General features: G+C 35.9%; 1 long non-coding RNA gene across 1 annotated transcript in view; it reads left to right on the forward strand.

The window, feature by feature from the left end:
- Window positions 1-15,538, forward strand: part of LOC127432100 (uncharacterized) — a 62,667-nt gene extending 47,129 nt beyond the window's left edge. Inside the window, exons 2-3 of the long non-coding RNA XR_007895694.1 lie at window positions 14,090-14,234; window positions 14,620-15,538. This is a non-coding gene — a long non-coding RNA (uncharacterized LOC127432100). The remainder of the gene's footprint in view (window positions 1-14,089; window positions 14,235-14,619) is intronic.
- Window positions 15,539-15,817: the final 279 nt, after the last annotated feature.

The following is a 15,817-nucleotide window of genomic DNA, read 5'->3' on the forward strand; positions in this document are numbered from 1 at the left end:
CTGATTAAGCCTACGTGAAGACACAGTGTCCTTCTTAAGTGCACCTTAATGATCTGGATGCACGTTGAAAAGCTCCAGGCTTTCTTCGTATGCCACAACAGGCTGGTCCTAATTGCAAGGAGAGAAAAATTTACAATAAGACTTGCCATAGACCAGTTACAAGACTTTAAGAGATGGAACAAAGTGGTTTATTCTTATGGTTTAGCTAGATTTTTTTAAATGTTCTTCTCACTGAGTTTATCTTTTAGACATATTACTGTCCACTAATGTGACATATTGCTTATTTGATCAGTATTTTTGTCTTTTTGTCTAATAAAAATAACTCGGCATCCTTAAAGCAAGTTAGATTTACTTGAAAAATGCATAAGATATTAAGACTTTTTTTTTGAGAGTATAATATATTTTCTTAATTCTTTGACTTTTTTTCATGTTAAAATTTAGTGAGATTTATGCTTCAAAAAGAAAAGAAAAGATAAAATTTTTTTTTTTTTTTTGCAGTGTGAAAATTGTTATAGAATTATTGATCATTCCAAGAATTTCATTTTGTTGTTGTTGTTGACATTTATGAGGAATACATAAAATCAGATTTTATCATCAGTTTAAAGCAAAAATGTTAAATAATGTGTCACGAATGGAGATAAATTATTATAGGGAAGTGTATTTGCTGTATATAGAAACATTTTTATACACAGTAGTCATTCGAAGTAGACATGATAAAGAGAAAAAGACATAAAAGTTCATTTTAAAATCATTTAAAAATATAAAAATGAATAAGGACAGAACAAGAAATAAAAAGAAAGAAGAATAAATAAAAGTTGATTACATAAGTGACGTTAACTGAAATAAAATAATGCAGTGCAGACAGTAGTATATGCTACAGTATTTACTTCTATATATACATAATCAATCATATAAATACAAAACACAATGTTTTTCTTGCTGTTTTGGTTTCTTAACAGCCAAATATGTGTAGATATGAATCTCACATATCTTGGATATCTTTGCCCTTTTATCCAAAAAGAAAAAGCAAATCATGGGGTGTTAAAGAGCCTTGTGGAGTAAATCCAAGACTTGGGTCAAGGTAAAACATGAAGATTTTCTGCGTAAACCCGAGCTGTGGATTACCTGTGATGAGTGCTATTTTTCAAAAGACAGTTAAGCTGCAAACATAAGCCTGTCAATTGGCCTACAGCTAAACTCTTCACTTTCTTGTCACTGAATCTAATAATGGTCTTTATTTGATTAAACTGTGCAATGGATAAAAATAATAATAATAATATTTTGGTTGTAATTTGCCTGAATAGTATAGTTCTCTCATATTATGTGTATCTGTGCATGGTGAATCAGTTACGTTGGCTGGTATTTGAAATCTGTGCTGAGGCAATGTTTGTAGATCATGCCAATGAATTGCTTTGTGTTTATTCACTCCTATTGTTTACCACATTGCAAAAACCATATCTCGGATTCAAATTATGCTGCATTTTGCATTGATTCATGAGATACTTGCCCTTTGACTGGACGTTAGTGCATTGTTTATCGTTTCACAGTGTTCTGTGACAAGGAGGCAGGTAAAGAGGGCATTGTGGTTTTTTTGGGTGGGCTGATTTGAACCTGGTTTGAAAATAACAGTAATCATTGTATTTATGACAAAATAGCCTGCTATAGGGACATAAGAGAGGGATGCACAGTCTGGGGTAGAGATGTAAAATAGGCTCCAACAAGTAATTTTATGTGCTACGTTTTAGCTTGTCATCACATTACAGGCTGCTGTAGTGAGAACGGTGAAGCTGGAAGAATAGAATTCAGAGCCTATCATTCTGCACGCTGAGCTGGGGAGGAAATTGGGAGGGAACGCAGCAGGACGCTTTGATGTAGATTGACAGATTAATCATTTCCAGCGTCCTGTGTTCCTTCCGACCTTGACAGCACCAGAGCCTCTCTGAAAAAAATAAAAAAAATGAAACGAAAAGGAAAAGAGAGAGGTAAAGGGGTACAATAAATTCAGCCATTTTCATCCTATAATGTACAGGAATTAAAAGCAATAGAAGTCACGATAAGCCATTCTGAGAAAGACTCTTTCCAATTACTTGCCGGTCTCTTTTGGTATTATGGCTTTCAGTCCATATCTATCAGAGGACAGGCACAATTCATGTCAAATGCAATGTGATATGTTTTAAAGCCACAGTTTCTATTGTCATTAAACATTTTAATCTGAAACCTTCTGCATTAACGCAGATGTTTGTTGAAACCAGTGGTTCTCAACCTTTTTTTTATGAACGCCCCCCTACTTCATTCCCTTACCCCAAACCTTGCGTTTCTTACATTTAAGCAGATGGAGGGCTATATATGCAACCTATAAAATTAAAATGTGAATACAGAAACTAATAATAAAAGTGGTATTGTTATTATATTTCAAAAAAAAGTGAAAAGAATATTGCATATTTTGTCCCAATGAAATGCTCATTTTACATTACAGCATTGATTTTGAGTTGGATGTAGATGTAAATTTACTGGTATCAACAACAGTAAGGTTATCTATAACATCTATAAAAAGTTAAAAGTTAGAATATAATTTATGTGACTAAATGATTCTAACAGTGTGACTGAGTTGGAACTTCTTTCATCAGGTTCTTATTGATTCAAATGAGTCATCTCTTGGAATTTCTGAAGGCAAACAAAATCAGTTATTTTCTTACTCAAACAAATATTTTAGCCTATTTCTTTCTTTCTTTTTTTTAAAGGATTTACGCATTTTTATTTCATCTAAAAAAATGGTGTATTTTGCATTTGCCCTTATGAAAATTTATTTTTATAGTTTTAACAGTGGTATTGGTAACAAGACCATAGTAAGCACATGAAAGCATGTATCATCTTCACTACTGTGGTTAGATGTAACATGATTTCTATAAAACAAATTATGGCATTTTTGTAATTACATACAGAAGCCCTACTCTAAACACATGTAAAAACAATAAATGCAAAATATAAACTTTTAAAAGTTGTAACAAAAATTTATTATATTCCCTCACTCCCCCTAGAGCTGAAGTTGTGATATGATAATATGTATTATGAATCTATTTCTGCCTAAATTACAGTTAATGCTTCTATAGTAAATTCAAGGGTGGTGATGTAGAATTCTGTGCCGAATTCAAATGGTTTCCGCGTCTTGTGCCGTGCTTCTCACTGGTTCTCGCAGTGCTGCGATGATCAGAGGTGCACGTTTAAGAGCTCGAGACTGGTCTGTGAGTAAAAATGCACCTGCTTTGCACTCGTGCTGCTCTGTCCATGGAGCCGTATCCACCTACAGAGCAATACAGGTGCATTAGCGGAGGTTGTGACTTCGCCTGTCTATTTGACGCTGCTAAACCAGATACTTCAGATGTGTCGCTAGACTTCAGAATCAGAGGAACTGCGGTACATATACATACCAACCCATATAATGGAGTCTAGATAAACATTTTATGCAAACAGGAACTTGACGATAGATTCGATTAACATGACTGATAAACGCCCCCCATTTGTAACCTAACCCCCCTCTCTGCTATTTTGCTCTCAGCGCCCCCTTGCATCCTAGCATCCTTTCAGTGCCCACTGGCGGGGGGGTACCGCCCCTGTTGAGAACCCCTGGTTTAAACAAAGAGTTGACTTTTCATTCATTTATAAGTCCAAAATTAACTTTGCCACACCTGGCAATGGTGGGTGAATTGAGAAAATGTAACAGTTCTACCAACCATAACATTTTATTTAGCATTATTTTGATTTAAAAAATACATTTTTTTGGGATAATCGAGACCTAGCGCATGTGGAGGCTTCATGCTATTCACCGCGGCATACACGCACAACTCACCCCGCACCCCACCGAGAGCGAGAACCACATTATAGCAACCACGAGGAGGTTAAACCAATGTGACTCTACCCACCCTAGCAACCGGGCCAATTGGTTGCTTAGGAAGCCTGACTGGAGGCACTCAGCACGTCCTGGATTCGAACTTGTGACTCCAGGTGTGGTAGTCAGCGTCTTTACATGCTGAGCTACCCAGGCACCACAAACAAACTTCCTTCTAGATAACCTCTTGGTTGAGGACAAAGCTGTCACAACAGGTGTTTTCTTATTAGAAGTTTTTTTTGTCCTTTGATTTTAATTGTTCACATCATTTACATCAGCGAGATTCAGATAATCAGTCTTTCAGTTGATTTAATTGATTTTCATAATATTGTGACCCACTCTGCCTGTTTAATTGGTCATATTTATAAGTATTCATTGTACCATGTGTACACACAGGCTAGGCCCACAACAGTTTTTTTTTTTTTTTTTTTTTTACCTGGGCTGGTCCCTGTTATTTGCACCATTTTCGTATGGCAGGGCAACCTCTGTCGCCATAACCTTTGACAGGTATTCAATAGCAGTCTTTGAGATAACAAGCCAAGGGGCACTATGCCGCTAGCTGGTTCTAGGCTGTTCTGGGTGAAAAAGATGTCATGTTTAGTTTGTGTTTAAGTAATCCCGTGCTCTCCTGTTGTGATAGATGGCTCTTTGGGATGTAGACACACATGCCAATATTAATGGAAAGCAGATCAGGAGCCTTCAATATGTTGGATATGTAAAGCTCCCACTCAGAGCGAACTCATCAAGGTTATGGATTTTGGGTAAAGTGCGATGCTCATACCCTCGATTGAGATTTCATACTATTTAACACGGCTGATGTCAAAAACGGACCTTTAGGTTTGCCATTGATTCGGGGAAGTCTGTTTTGAGTTGTACACAAGTCCTTGTGAGACTCATGAATGTTATAATAACAGAGCGACAGTTGAAGTAGAAATAAAGCTAGAGAAAGGAAGAAGGAATAGAGAGAGAGGGGAGGAAGTATAATTGACTATTGCATTTGTCCTGGCCCCGGGTCTTCTTTCTATCATTAAGAATCAGTGCATGTTGGTGTCATTATGCAAAAAGCTGGCAGATGGTGGTGATCACTGCCTGGTGTATTTGCCCAAACAAAGAGTCTATTAAAGCAGACTAAATCACTCACTCACTCTCGCTCACTGACACACACACAGATCTCAGAGCTGCCAGCAACAGCCATCACCCACCACTTCCTAGCTGTGATTCATAATCTATATTGATGCCTCAGAGACAGCAGCCTATTGATCTGGCCCTGTCTATAATCCTGTACCATATCCACAGCTTGTTAGACATCTGTGGGAATATAAACCAGGTTTTCCATGCAACTTAGAGAGCCCGGGCAAGGAAAGAGGCACAGGCTAGTGTGAGACGCCCACCCCATCCAGTTCAATGCATCTGCCATACCAGAACAACTTATCCTCCGTTGAGTGTTTCAGGAAAGTAAGATATTCTCCAAAACCCTCAATGTGCGCTGACATTATCAGTGAGTGAGAAGTTTCAGTCCAAAACTAGTTCCAGAGGTATTTCGCAGATTGGCTGTGCTGAAACTACTGTATAATGAGTGTAGTCAGGGGCGCAGAATACACAGGGGACGTGTCCCCCTCACTTTCAATAAATCCAAAGTCCATCCCCCGCACTTTTTCGCCTGGCCAATGTGTTGACGTTGTGCATTTTATACAGAAAATGTGTAAATGCAGATGTTAAAATCCACTGGTCTATCTACTTGACTGTGTGAGTTGTTCACGTCAATAATGACGACATGGAAGTGTACAAGTTAAACTATTAGGGGTAAAAAAAAATAAAAAAAAATAGATTTTCTCAATTCAGTTTCCACTAAATAATCATTGTATATTTAATACATTAATTTGGTTACAGAGTAGTTATGTAAAATTGGCCATATAGTTTATGTATTAATGTTAATGTTCTTATAAGATATCCAGCCAAGAGTGAGCTCTTCTTGTTTTCAAAATTCTGCAGTAAAAAATGCAGTAACTAGACCTACACCAACAGTGAAACTGAGAAAAATGGCTTCAAGGTTTTTTGATTGTCCAGCCAAATGTGGATTATTACATTTTCACACTCTTTGAAAATGAACATAGTTGAGTGAAATACACCCGTCACAGAGACACGATTCCGGTCATAACTAAATTTTGATAAAATAATGTGTAGTTACTGCAGTTTGACTTTGAAGGGCAGTATTGTTGTTTAAGTAATATTCCATATTTACCAATTTCGTATACGTAACAGTATAAGGATGGGCAAGGAGGAGGCGGGAACTGGCTGAACAGTCGACATAAATTTAATGCAAAACTAAACCTTAAGACAAACAGACACGCACAACGTGGCCGCGTGCATCTCTCTCTCTCGAACTGGCGTCTCCGGCTCCCCTTTATCTTGCTCTCCTGCTGATCAGCTGATTCAGCACCAGCCATGCAGCCTCACGGCCCGGCCACGCCCTCCTCCTCATCACAGTATATAATATATTTACAAATAATTTGTTGGCTAGCTTGTTTGGTAAAAAATTTAAAATGTGCATTTTTTTATTAACTTTTGCTTTTTTATTTATTATTATTATTATTATTATTATTATTATTATTATTATCAAATGAAAAATACCATTTAATAAGACCAAATCAATCTGATTACTTTAGGTTACACAAACAAATCAGCAAAGTATTATTATTATTATTATTATTTTAGGTTATTAAGGTAGAATTCTCAATGTAAAAATTACACATTACCCTTTTTTGCATAGGATAGCATTTATGTAATCCTTATGGCTATATGTAAAGCCTTATGGTAAATTAAATTATTAAATTCCATGTGCTCCCTTTTGTTTTACCCCAGTATTGGTTATTAAAGCAGAATGAAGTTGATTCTGGAATTTATTAACATAAAAATATATCTATATAACAAATTCTGGCTGCATGAGGTGGCGTTTTGTCCAAACTGGCCGTTGAACTAAAACGAGTGCATACAAGTACAATAATGCTAAATGCAATTACGTCAAAGACAAGACACAACAGAAAACTTGGTTATGTGGTCAAATTTTTCTGTTCATATGCAAAACATTCTGTCCCCCATCTGAAATGATTGCTATTCCCTGAGTGTCGTAATATAGTTATAGAGGCTCTACATAGAGTAGGTTCCAGAGGTCTGTGACCACTGGTGAAAATGATTCCATTTAGCATTTTTCTAATCTAATTTGTCCATAACAAATTATATTATCAGAATAACAATTTGAGTGAAAAGTTCATATGAAAAAGTAACATGAATTTGTGGATTTCTTAGTATGTTGCCCTTTTGCTTTCACGACAGCATGCTCTCAAACTGATATTGGCTCCACAAGTTTTTGAGAAACCTGATGATCCATGTTATCCAGCATGATTTGAGAATGTTCCAAAGAGCATCTCGTGTTCTTGGAACTCCCAATGGAAGCAAGAAAATCTGACCTTTCATACAGAGGAGTTAACATTGTCAGTGTCGTCAAATTTGCTTATTTGATTAGTAACATCGATATAGGGCAGAGTCTAAGATATTTCTTCATTTTACGTCATAAAATTTTTTTGGTTTGTATTTTCAAAATATTTAATCTTTGTGTTTATTCCCAGGTTTAAATAATATTTCCAATCCCTGATTTTCAATGTGGTCTCAGACTTGTGGACTGCAGATTGGCTGTGCTGAACATATACGAAGTGTTGTAATTTGGAAACACTATAGACAGTTTTAGAGAGTCTATATATAACAATGTGGTTCTATGTAGAGAGATGGACTTTCATACCTTGCCATGAGAAATGGTTAAATTGAACCATAAATATTTTTTCTCTGTAATATTAATTGTTTGTCTTAGTTGAAGGAAATATTCCACTCAAGAACATCCTTCCTCTTTGTATGTGCTGTACTCAATATTATCTCAATGAAGAGGCCATATTTGCAATTGTTTTTGTCCTTGAAGGGTTTTGTCTGGAGCCTTGTACAATGAAAATTTAAGTAATTGCCCTATGGTTGCATAAAGGATAAAAACAAGGCCATTGTTCTACTGTCAGACTGTAATTTCCTCAGTCCACTACAGTCTAAGACAAATGATGAAACAGGTCGAAGAAGGGTGCTTAACCCAATCACATATAGAGCTCTGTGGGGTGAGTGACTACAATAGTGACCTTCATTAAGTGTCCAAATAATTAGTTGACCTTAGCTAATAAGCATTTCCCAAAATAACATGGGCTGTAAAGTCTGAAGTGAAAAACAGCCTGACACACTACGTCATCAGTGTAAACGAGTGCTGTAGTGCTGAAACAATGCTTTTAAGAGTCCCCTTTTGGCCTTTTGTCTGAGAACCTCATACTACAGAAAATCTAATTATTAAAGGAATAGTTCACCCAATAATGCAAATGACATTATTTACTTACAGTCATGTTGTTCCAAGCCTGTATGCTGTTTTTTTCTTTTGTTCTGTGTAACACCAATTATTATTATTTTTTGTAATTGCTACACAGCCGTTGCCATACAGCGATAGTTCATAGTGACCAGGGGCTGTAATACACCATAAAAGCACATTCAAAGCAGTCCATGTTAACCATCTCATTGTATGGCTGTTTCTACGTAAAGATAAAAAAAAAAAATAAATAATGATAATTAAACAGCATAGAGGTTTCGAATGATATAAGAGGAGTAGGGCTGGGCGATATGACAATATATCTTGCGACGATATACTGTCAATCAGTAGAGACTTTTCTATACCGTAGGCTTATCTATCTGTGGGCAGGGCTTCATGGCAGACTGAGAGAATTAAAGAAACATGGACAGGGTTTTTATGGCTTTAAAAAAAATTTGCCGGCCGCACACGAGCAAAGTCAGTGTCATACATCTTGTGTTCGGCGCTTCATAAGCGCTTAATATGCTTCGGATATTACACGCACATCTGTGTTTCATGTGAGTGTCGTGTGTGCTATCTCTTGAGCCTGCAAGTGCGCACATGTCCAGCAGACTTCCTGATATTTACTAGGGATGTGCGAGACTAGTCGACTAAACGGTTCTGATGCTGCTCGTCGACACTGGAATCACTAGTCGGTTAATATTTCCCCCCTGAAATATTATAACTGAAAAACATCAGTTAAAACTGATCATAATTTTTACACATTTACGTTTGGCTTTATATTTTTACAGAGGCTGCACTTTAATTACTGTCATATTAATGTTACATATTTTAAATAGAATTAATAATACAAATATTATTTAAAAAAAGAGTACATCTGGAGCAGATACAGAGTTTAATTTCACCTCAGGCTGCGCGTGCTTCTTCCCTCTCTCACTCGCGCCGCGCAGGAAAATGTCCTCTCGGTAGACAAGAAAACTCAGCAAAGTAGTTATGAAATCACTTCGGTGGTGCGGGAATCGGCTTTCCAATCGTTTGAAAGTCTCTATGGATGTTTTCACATTTGAGTCTTCTTTACATCTGTGCATGCTTGTACGTTATTTTGACGCTGAGCAGGCTTTTTCAAGCGCAGGATAGCTGCCTCAGGTGACTCAAGTCCCGCCTTTCACCGGACCATGTCGACGGGTTAATTTTGCTCATCCAAAAAATTCTGCTTTTGAGTAAGTAGCTTAGAAAATAACTGTTTTAGGCTAGGTATGTCATGTTTTTAATCTGCTGATTAAGAAGGCTATTTTCAACAAGGTGCCGACTGCTGAATGGGTTAAACTATATTTTATTCTGTGTACAAGTCATGTTTAGAATACCTTAGGTTTATTGTACATTTTTTTTTTTTTTTTTTTTTTTTTTTTTTTACATCGTAACTGTTATTGGTTAACGTTCTTTAATGAACAGCTGTCATATTAGATCAATAGTTAATGCACGACTGCACGTCGTGAAATAGGCACAACCTTTCAGCGCATTTGTTTTCTCTCATAGATTTGGCTTAGTCTACCTGTTAATTATTTTCAACAATGTCCTGAGTGTTTTAATATGTTAAGTAACTTTTACTTGGTGATTTCCGTTTAGAACAGGCTTTTAATGGTTGTTCCATTGATCCTGCACTATTCATTCAATTGTTTTCAGTAAATATGTCTAATAAATATTTGCTAACGTTGATTCAGTGAATGCATGTTATATTCTGTATTTAATGTACAATGATCATAATTCAAGGCAAGCACGTCGCAGATAAATGCCCCTTTCAGTGGAATTTAGCATCGGATTTGGAATAGATTAAGTATTTTAGATGGGTCGCATAAACACACTTTTTTTTTTATTGTTTTTTGAAGGTTGGTTTCTCTTTAGACTAGTCGACTAGTCGGTTATAAAACTTCCGTTTAAACGACAGTCAAATTAGTCGTAGTGCCCATCCCTAATATTTACAGGAGAGTGCAGAGTGGGATCATTTAGCCTACTCGATCATTTTTGACCCAGGAAAAATCCTCCCAAACAGGTCAAGAAAATAAATAGGAGCTTGTTGGTGCGACATCTGAGTGTAGATTCACAAAGCCAACACAGCAGAAAAATGTAATCTGCAAACTGTGTTGCTTGATGATAATAAATGATGATAATACAAGCAATTTGTTTTACCTACTCAAAATGAAGCACAGAAAATAATATTATTAAAAAGCCAAAAGATGCGCTCCACATTAATTTGGTCATATTATTATTATTATTATTTGTTGCAAAAAGTATTTATTCATTCAATATTTATTTTGGATATTTTGTGCAAGAAGTGTTCATTTTCGTTGGATTTTTTATTTACTTATATACTTATTATTTTCTTTGTTGCATTGTTTTGGGAGCATCTTGAGTTTTTTGAGGAAAGTTTATAATAGTAATAATAATACTGATCAACAACATAGACTGAAATGTGGCATAATATGAAATTTTGCATTATGGTAAGAATGTTTTAAAGGTGTCATGAATTGGATTTGTATTTTATTTTATAATGTTCCTTGAGGTCCACTTATAATGTTAGTGATTTTTTTAATTTTTTATTTTTTTAATTAAAGTAGTCATAATTTAGGAATATTTGGTCATTTTCTATCCAGTTTTTGTGCCTCTGATTCAAACGCTCCATTTTTGGGGGGGCGTGTGTTTTTGAAGACTTCAGTGTAAACGCCCACTGCTGTGATTGGGTAACATCTTTGCATGTGGATAAGTGTAAACGCCCCCGCCATTACGTGCCTGTGGGGTTGTTTTGAAAACTTCGGATGGTTAAAAAAATGACAACCGGAGGAATTCATCCATACATGTTTGAGCCAGAGTCTGATCCCAAATTTGAAGAAAATCAACCACCTCCACAAACACCACAGATACTGCAGTCTGTGACAGCATGGTAAGTAATCACTGTAATTTACTTGTCTATTTGTTTGAACCAAGACACGACACAACGGTGTGTATCTTGTTACATAGTTGGGGCATTTTCCAACGGTGAAACATTTCCGTGTTTTACAAGTGCTGAGTAACGCATGACAGTACCAAATAAAGTGTAAATACATGGTGCCATCACATTTATAACTGTGAAAGGATACACTTACCGTGCAAAATGAAAACATATACAGGATACATTCACCGGTGTTTGTCGCACTGTCGTTCGTCATATAATCATCTTTCATCATATATTCAGTTTAGTGACAAACGCATATGTTGTTCATTACAATGAGTCATGTTTTCATTAAAAAGGAAAGAGATTGTCTAAATATTTTGATATCAATACTCTTTAGGTGCATCTGTGGCAATTGTGCCATCATGCCAACAGAACAAAAAAAAATATATGCTGCTTAGAGATCCCTGTGCATTAAAACTAATACACAAGCATCTAAAATCACTAGGATCAAATCAAATGCTCAGTACACATCTAACAGTCTGTAACATACGAAGCAAAACAATTAACATGGATAATCACACTTGTTTGTTGTGACATCATTGTCGGGTCCAATATAGTTGGCACTGCATCAACTTTTAATTTAAGTCTCTCTGCAAAGCCTGCTTCAAACTGTGTCTTGTTTGTGAAAGAATCATTGGCAAAATGAAGCGAGCAAACAAACACGTTCTTACCGACGTGATCCAGGACTTCATTAAAAATAAACGTCAGCCAATCTTTCTTAATGTTGGGATCCTTGCGAAGCAAATGCAAGAGATCTAGTTTCCCACAACCCGGCACTGCACAACATTTTGACATCTTCGTGGCCATCGTGACACCTCCTGTTGCTCCAAAAATAATCTCACCGCTCTACTCTAACCGCAAGACCTGTGGGCGGGCCTAAGCAGTGTCGACGATAAAGTAGGCATTGATCTGTTTATGCAGAGGCTGGCCTGTGCTGATGTAATACCTCACTATGACGTATTAGTGAGGAGGAAATGGAGAACAAACCATTTTGACACCTTGGTTTCAATAAAACCTTTTTTTAGACTAACGAAGAAGTTTTCGGTTCTGAAATTTACTGTATGTTTTTATAGTGCTATGAACTCTTATATGTCAAGATATCATGGTAAGTTTGATTTACCAATTCATGACCCCTTTAAAAGCAAGCTGAATTTTTTTTTTTTTTTTACTTTGTCACATTCCTAATAAAGAGTAAATTATATAAGAGAAACTATTTGGAAGTATTTAATCCCTTAAACTCTGGTGCGTTTTTGGGCTTCCACCTGCAATTTTTACACTCATTTTTAAAAGCTCACCATTCACACATACTTTGAACAAATTGCAAAAAATTGGTCTCATTTTTCAGAGAACCACCCAAATAATAATAATAAAAAGACTCAAATTATTCATAAATAATATTGTATGTGTTTATAATCTTATGATATCTTATGAACATATTTTCTGATGATTTGTTTTGCATGCTTTTTCTTCTGGATGGCATATATTGTTCTGGACATCTAAGATATAACATTGGATTATTCAGCCAAGCAAGCTCACAGACAAATAAAAAATGGTTCATTTTTTAGAGAACTTCCTAAGGTAAAAGCAGATATAAAGTTTTTAAAGCTGTTTGGGGCTTACAGCAGCAGTTATTGGAGCAGTGGCAACAAAATTAACTGTACAGTCACATTCATGAGAGTGAGAGCTTTAATTTGATATGTCACTTGTCCATGTATGTGCTATGTGAAGTTTTAAGGACAACGTGAAGGACTTTTATTTTTGTATAAATACTTCTACCCCATTACCTTTTCGGGAAGCTAATTTTCAATGTGAATGTTTTGAGGCCTTATTTTGTTATTTTAAGTAACATAAGTGCAGAAGTGGTGGTTATCTCTGAAAAGTTCAGATTCTAAGCTTTCAAATGATACCTCATATCTTATGTATACGGAGACTTTAATGTTTTAAGCTTAACCTTTTTCTGCAATATAGCGCCCCCCTTTAAGGGGTTCACTGATTTGATTATGCCAATTAAGGCATTACAGTATGGTTATTTAATTAAAATGTTAGCCAATTTTTATTTATTTCTCCCCCAAAAGTTCTGTATCATCATATACAGTTCTGTGCAAAAGTTTTAGGCACTTGTGAAACATGTTGCATATAGAGGATTTCTTAAAAATAATAATAAAAAAAATGCTATAAATAGTTTATCAATTAACGTCATACAAAGTCCAATAAACATTAAAAAAGCTAAATCAATATTTGGTGTGACCACATTTGCCTTCAAAACAGCACCAATTCTCCTAGGTACACCTGGACACAGTTTTTCTTGGTTGTTGGCAGATAGGATGTTCCAAGCTTCTTGGAGAATTAGGTCATCTCAATTGCTTCTGTCTCTTCATGTAATCCCAGACTGACTCGATGTTCAGTGGGGGTCTCTGTGGGGCCATGCCATCTGTTGCAGGGCTCCCTGTTCTTCTATTCTAATCTTTTCTATTTGCAAAATGAATGTTTGGGTGTCTAAAATTTATATTTCCTGTTGAAACAATAAAGCTGAAGATATCAATATCAGTCTTAAAACAGACATTTTTGTGAAACATCTTATGTGCCTAAGACTTTTGCACAGTACTGTATATTGTTATCATGATATAAAATTACTCACATTGTGATATGAAATTTTGGTCATATCACCCACCCCTAAAGGTGAGTAAATTATATTAAAACTTACATTTTTAGATAAAATATTCCTATATTAATAAATGAGTTGTTTTCTAAATAAAAAAGAAGAGAGAGCAATTGGTTTTAAAACTTATGTTGAGCATTCTTTTTTCTTTCTTTTTTTTTTAAGTCTCGAATATAAATTGCTGCACTTCACAAGACATTCACTGTTTAATTATGGACCTTTGGAAGCAGCAGTATGACATCAAGCTTTGCCGTCATACCTGCGTTTCTGAATTCTTAGATGATCAAATGAAGAGTGCTTTGAAACTTGTGTGAGTATATTGCCTTATTTCACATAAGAGGAGTAATTGTCTCTTTTTGTTCTGTTTTCATGGTTCTTAATAAGCCAAATGGACCTTCCCTTTCTATTTTTTCCTCAGAAGATAATTTTATAGGAAAAGTGATCTGTTCTAATTAGGTCTGAAAACAATTATATAAAATTGCTGCTTTTGGTCTACATTTGCTTGTGACTACTTTTTGTCCCGCCTCTCACCCCAATCCAATTTAAGACCATCTGAGAAAATAAAATGATATTTACCTCATCTTCTGTTACAAGCTTTCAAAATTATATGGCTTTAAGAAAAATCAATACAAAATGCCAGCTTAGCTGCAGATATATACTTAGGGAGCCTGCTAACTTTTAACGTTTGTTCTCAGTCTCTCAGCTTGGCCCTTCACACTGAAGAGAAGGAAAAAAAGGATTTAAACCATGAAAAGTCTCTCAATGACATGCCGGGAAGATGCTTATAAACTACCCATGCTTGCAGGTGTAAACCAGGGAGCCTGTCCAGGTGGCTAACCTTTAGCATGGGAAGGCTGCACTACACATCTCTCAAAGTTCAGGCAGAGGAAGGGCTGCTGACCCATCGGATGATTTGAAGACTCAAATACCACTTTCGTTTATTATTTATCCCCGGCAGGCTGAGGGGGAGGGACGGGATGCTGTGGGAGCGTCATACCTGAGTTGGTAATGTAAAGAAATGGCCATTTCTTGGAGGATTGACTTTAGGGAATCAAATCCTGTTAAAGGCCTAGGAAAATTGCTTAATATCGCGGGCTCAAATAAGTTGTGGATCAAAATATTTGGCCATGATGAAGGGGAACTGAAAAGAGCCACATATTTCTCTGACATTCCATGCCCCCCCCTGACATTTATTTTTACCCTTAATAAGTCGTTGATAAGTTGGTGAGGAATAAGTGGCTGCCAGGTACACAGAAGTGCAAAGAATAAACATCATATTTCAGGGATTTGTTGAATTGGAAGGATTTGAAATATAAAAAAACAACAACCATTTGGTACCTTCAGCCCACAGGCACCTCTAGGTGTCATAAGATGCAATTATCTTCTTTCTCCGTCTCTCACTCTCCTTCTTTCTCTGTTGATGCTCTTGGGAAGGTAATGAACCTGTGTAATTGCTGCAGAGTGTAATGATGCATGTATGTATGAGCCATGGCTTTGTGTTCTCTCTTGAATTTTTATCAATAAGGGAGATTGGATTAATATTTCAAAGTTAATGTTTTTGTTCACGACTTTGTGCAAAAATAAACATGATTAAGTTTCACAGACTCTTGTGCAAAAATAACAGATCTTTTTAATTAAGCCCATAATAGCTTTATAGATTTTTGAAAGATAAATTCTTATTGGCATTTTTGTAATTATAGGCCTTTATTGCTTTTATGAAAATAATGGTCAAGGCTCATTCACTCTTTGTTAAGTCCATGGGCAAAAAACAATTTCATGTGTCCCGAGCAAAACTAATTTCAATGGAATGATTTATTCATTTTAAGGCCATTATACAAAGTAATCTCTGTTTTATATATCATTTAATTTGAGCATCATTCCAAAAAAGAATAT

Source organism: Myxocyprinus asiaticus, chromosome 41, assembly GCF_019703515.2.
Source record: "Myxocyprinus asiaticus isolate MX2 ecotype Aquarium Trade chromosome 41, UBuf_Myxa_2, whole genome shotgun sequence".
NCBI classification, from domain to species: Eukaryota; Metazoa; Chordata; class Actinopteri; order Cypriniformes; family Catostomidae; genus Myxocyprinus; species Myxocyprinus asiaticus.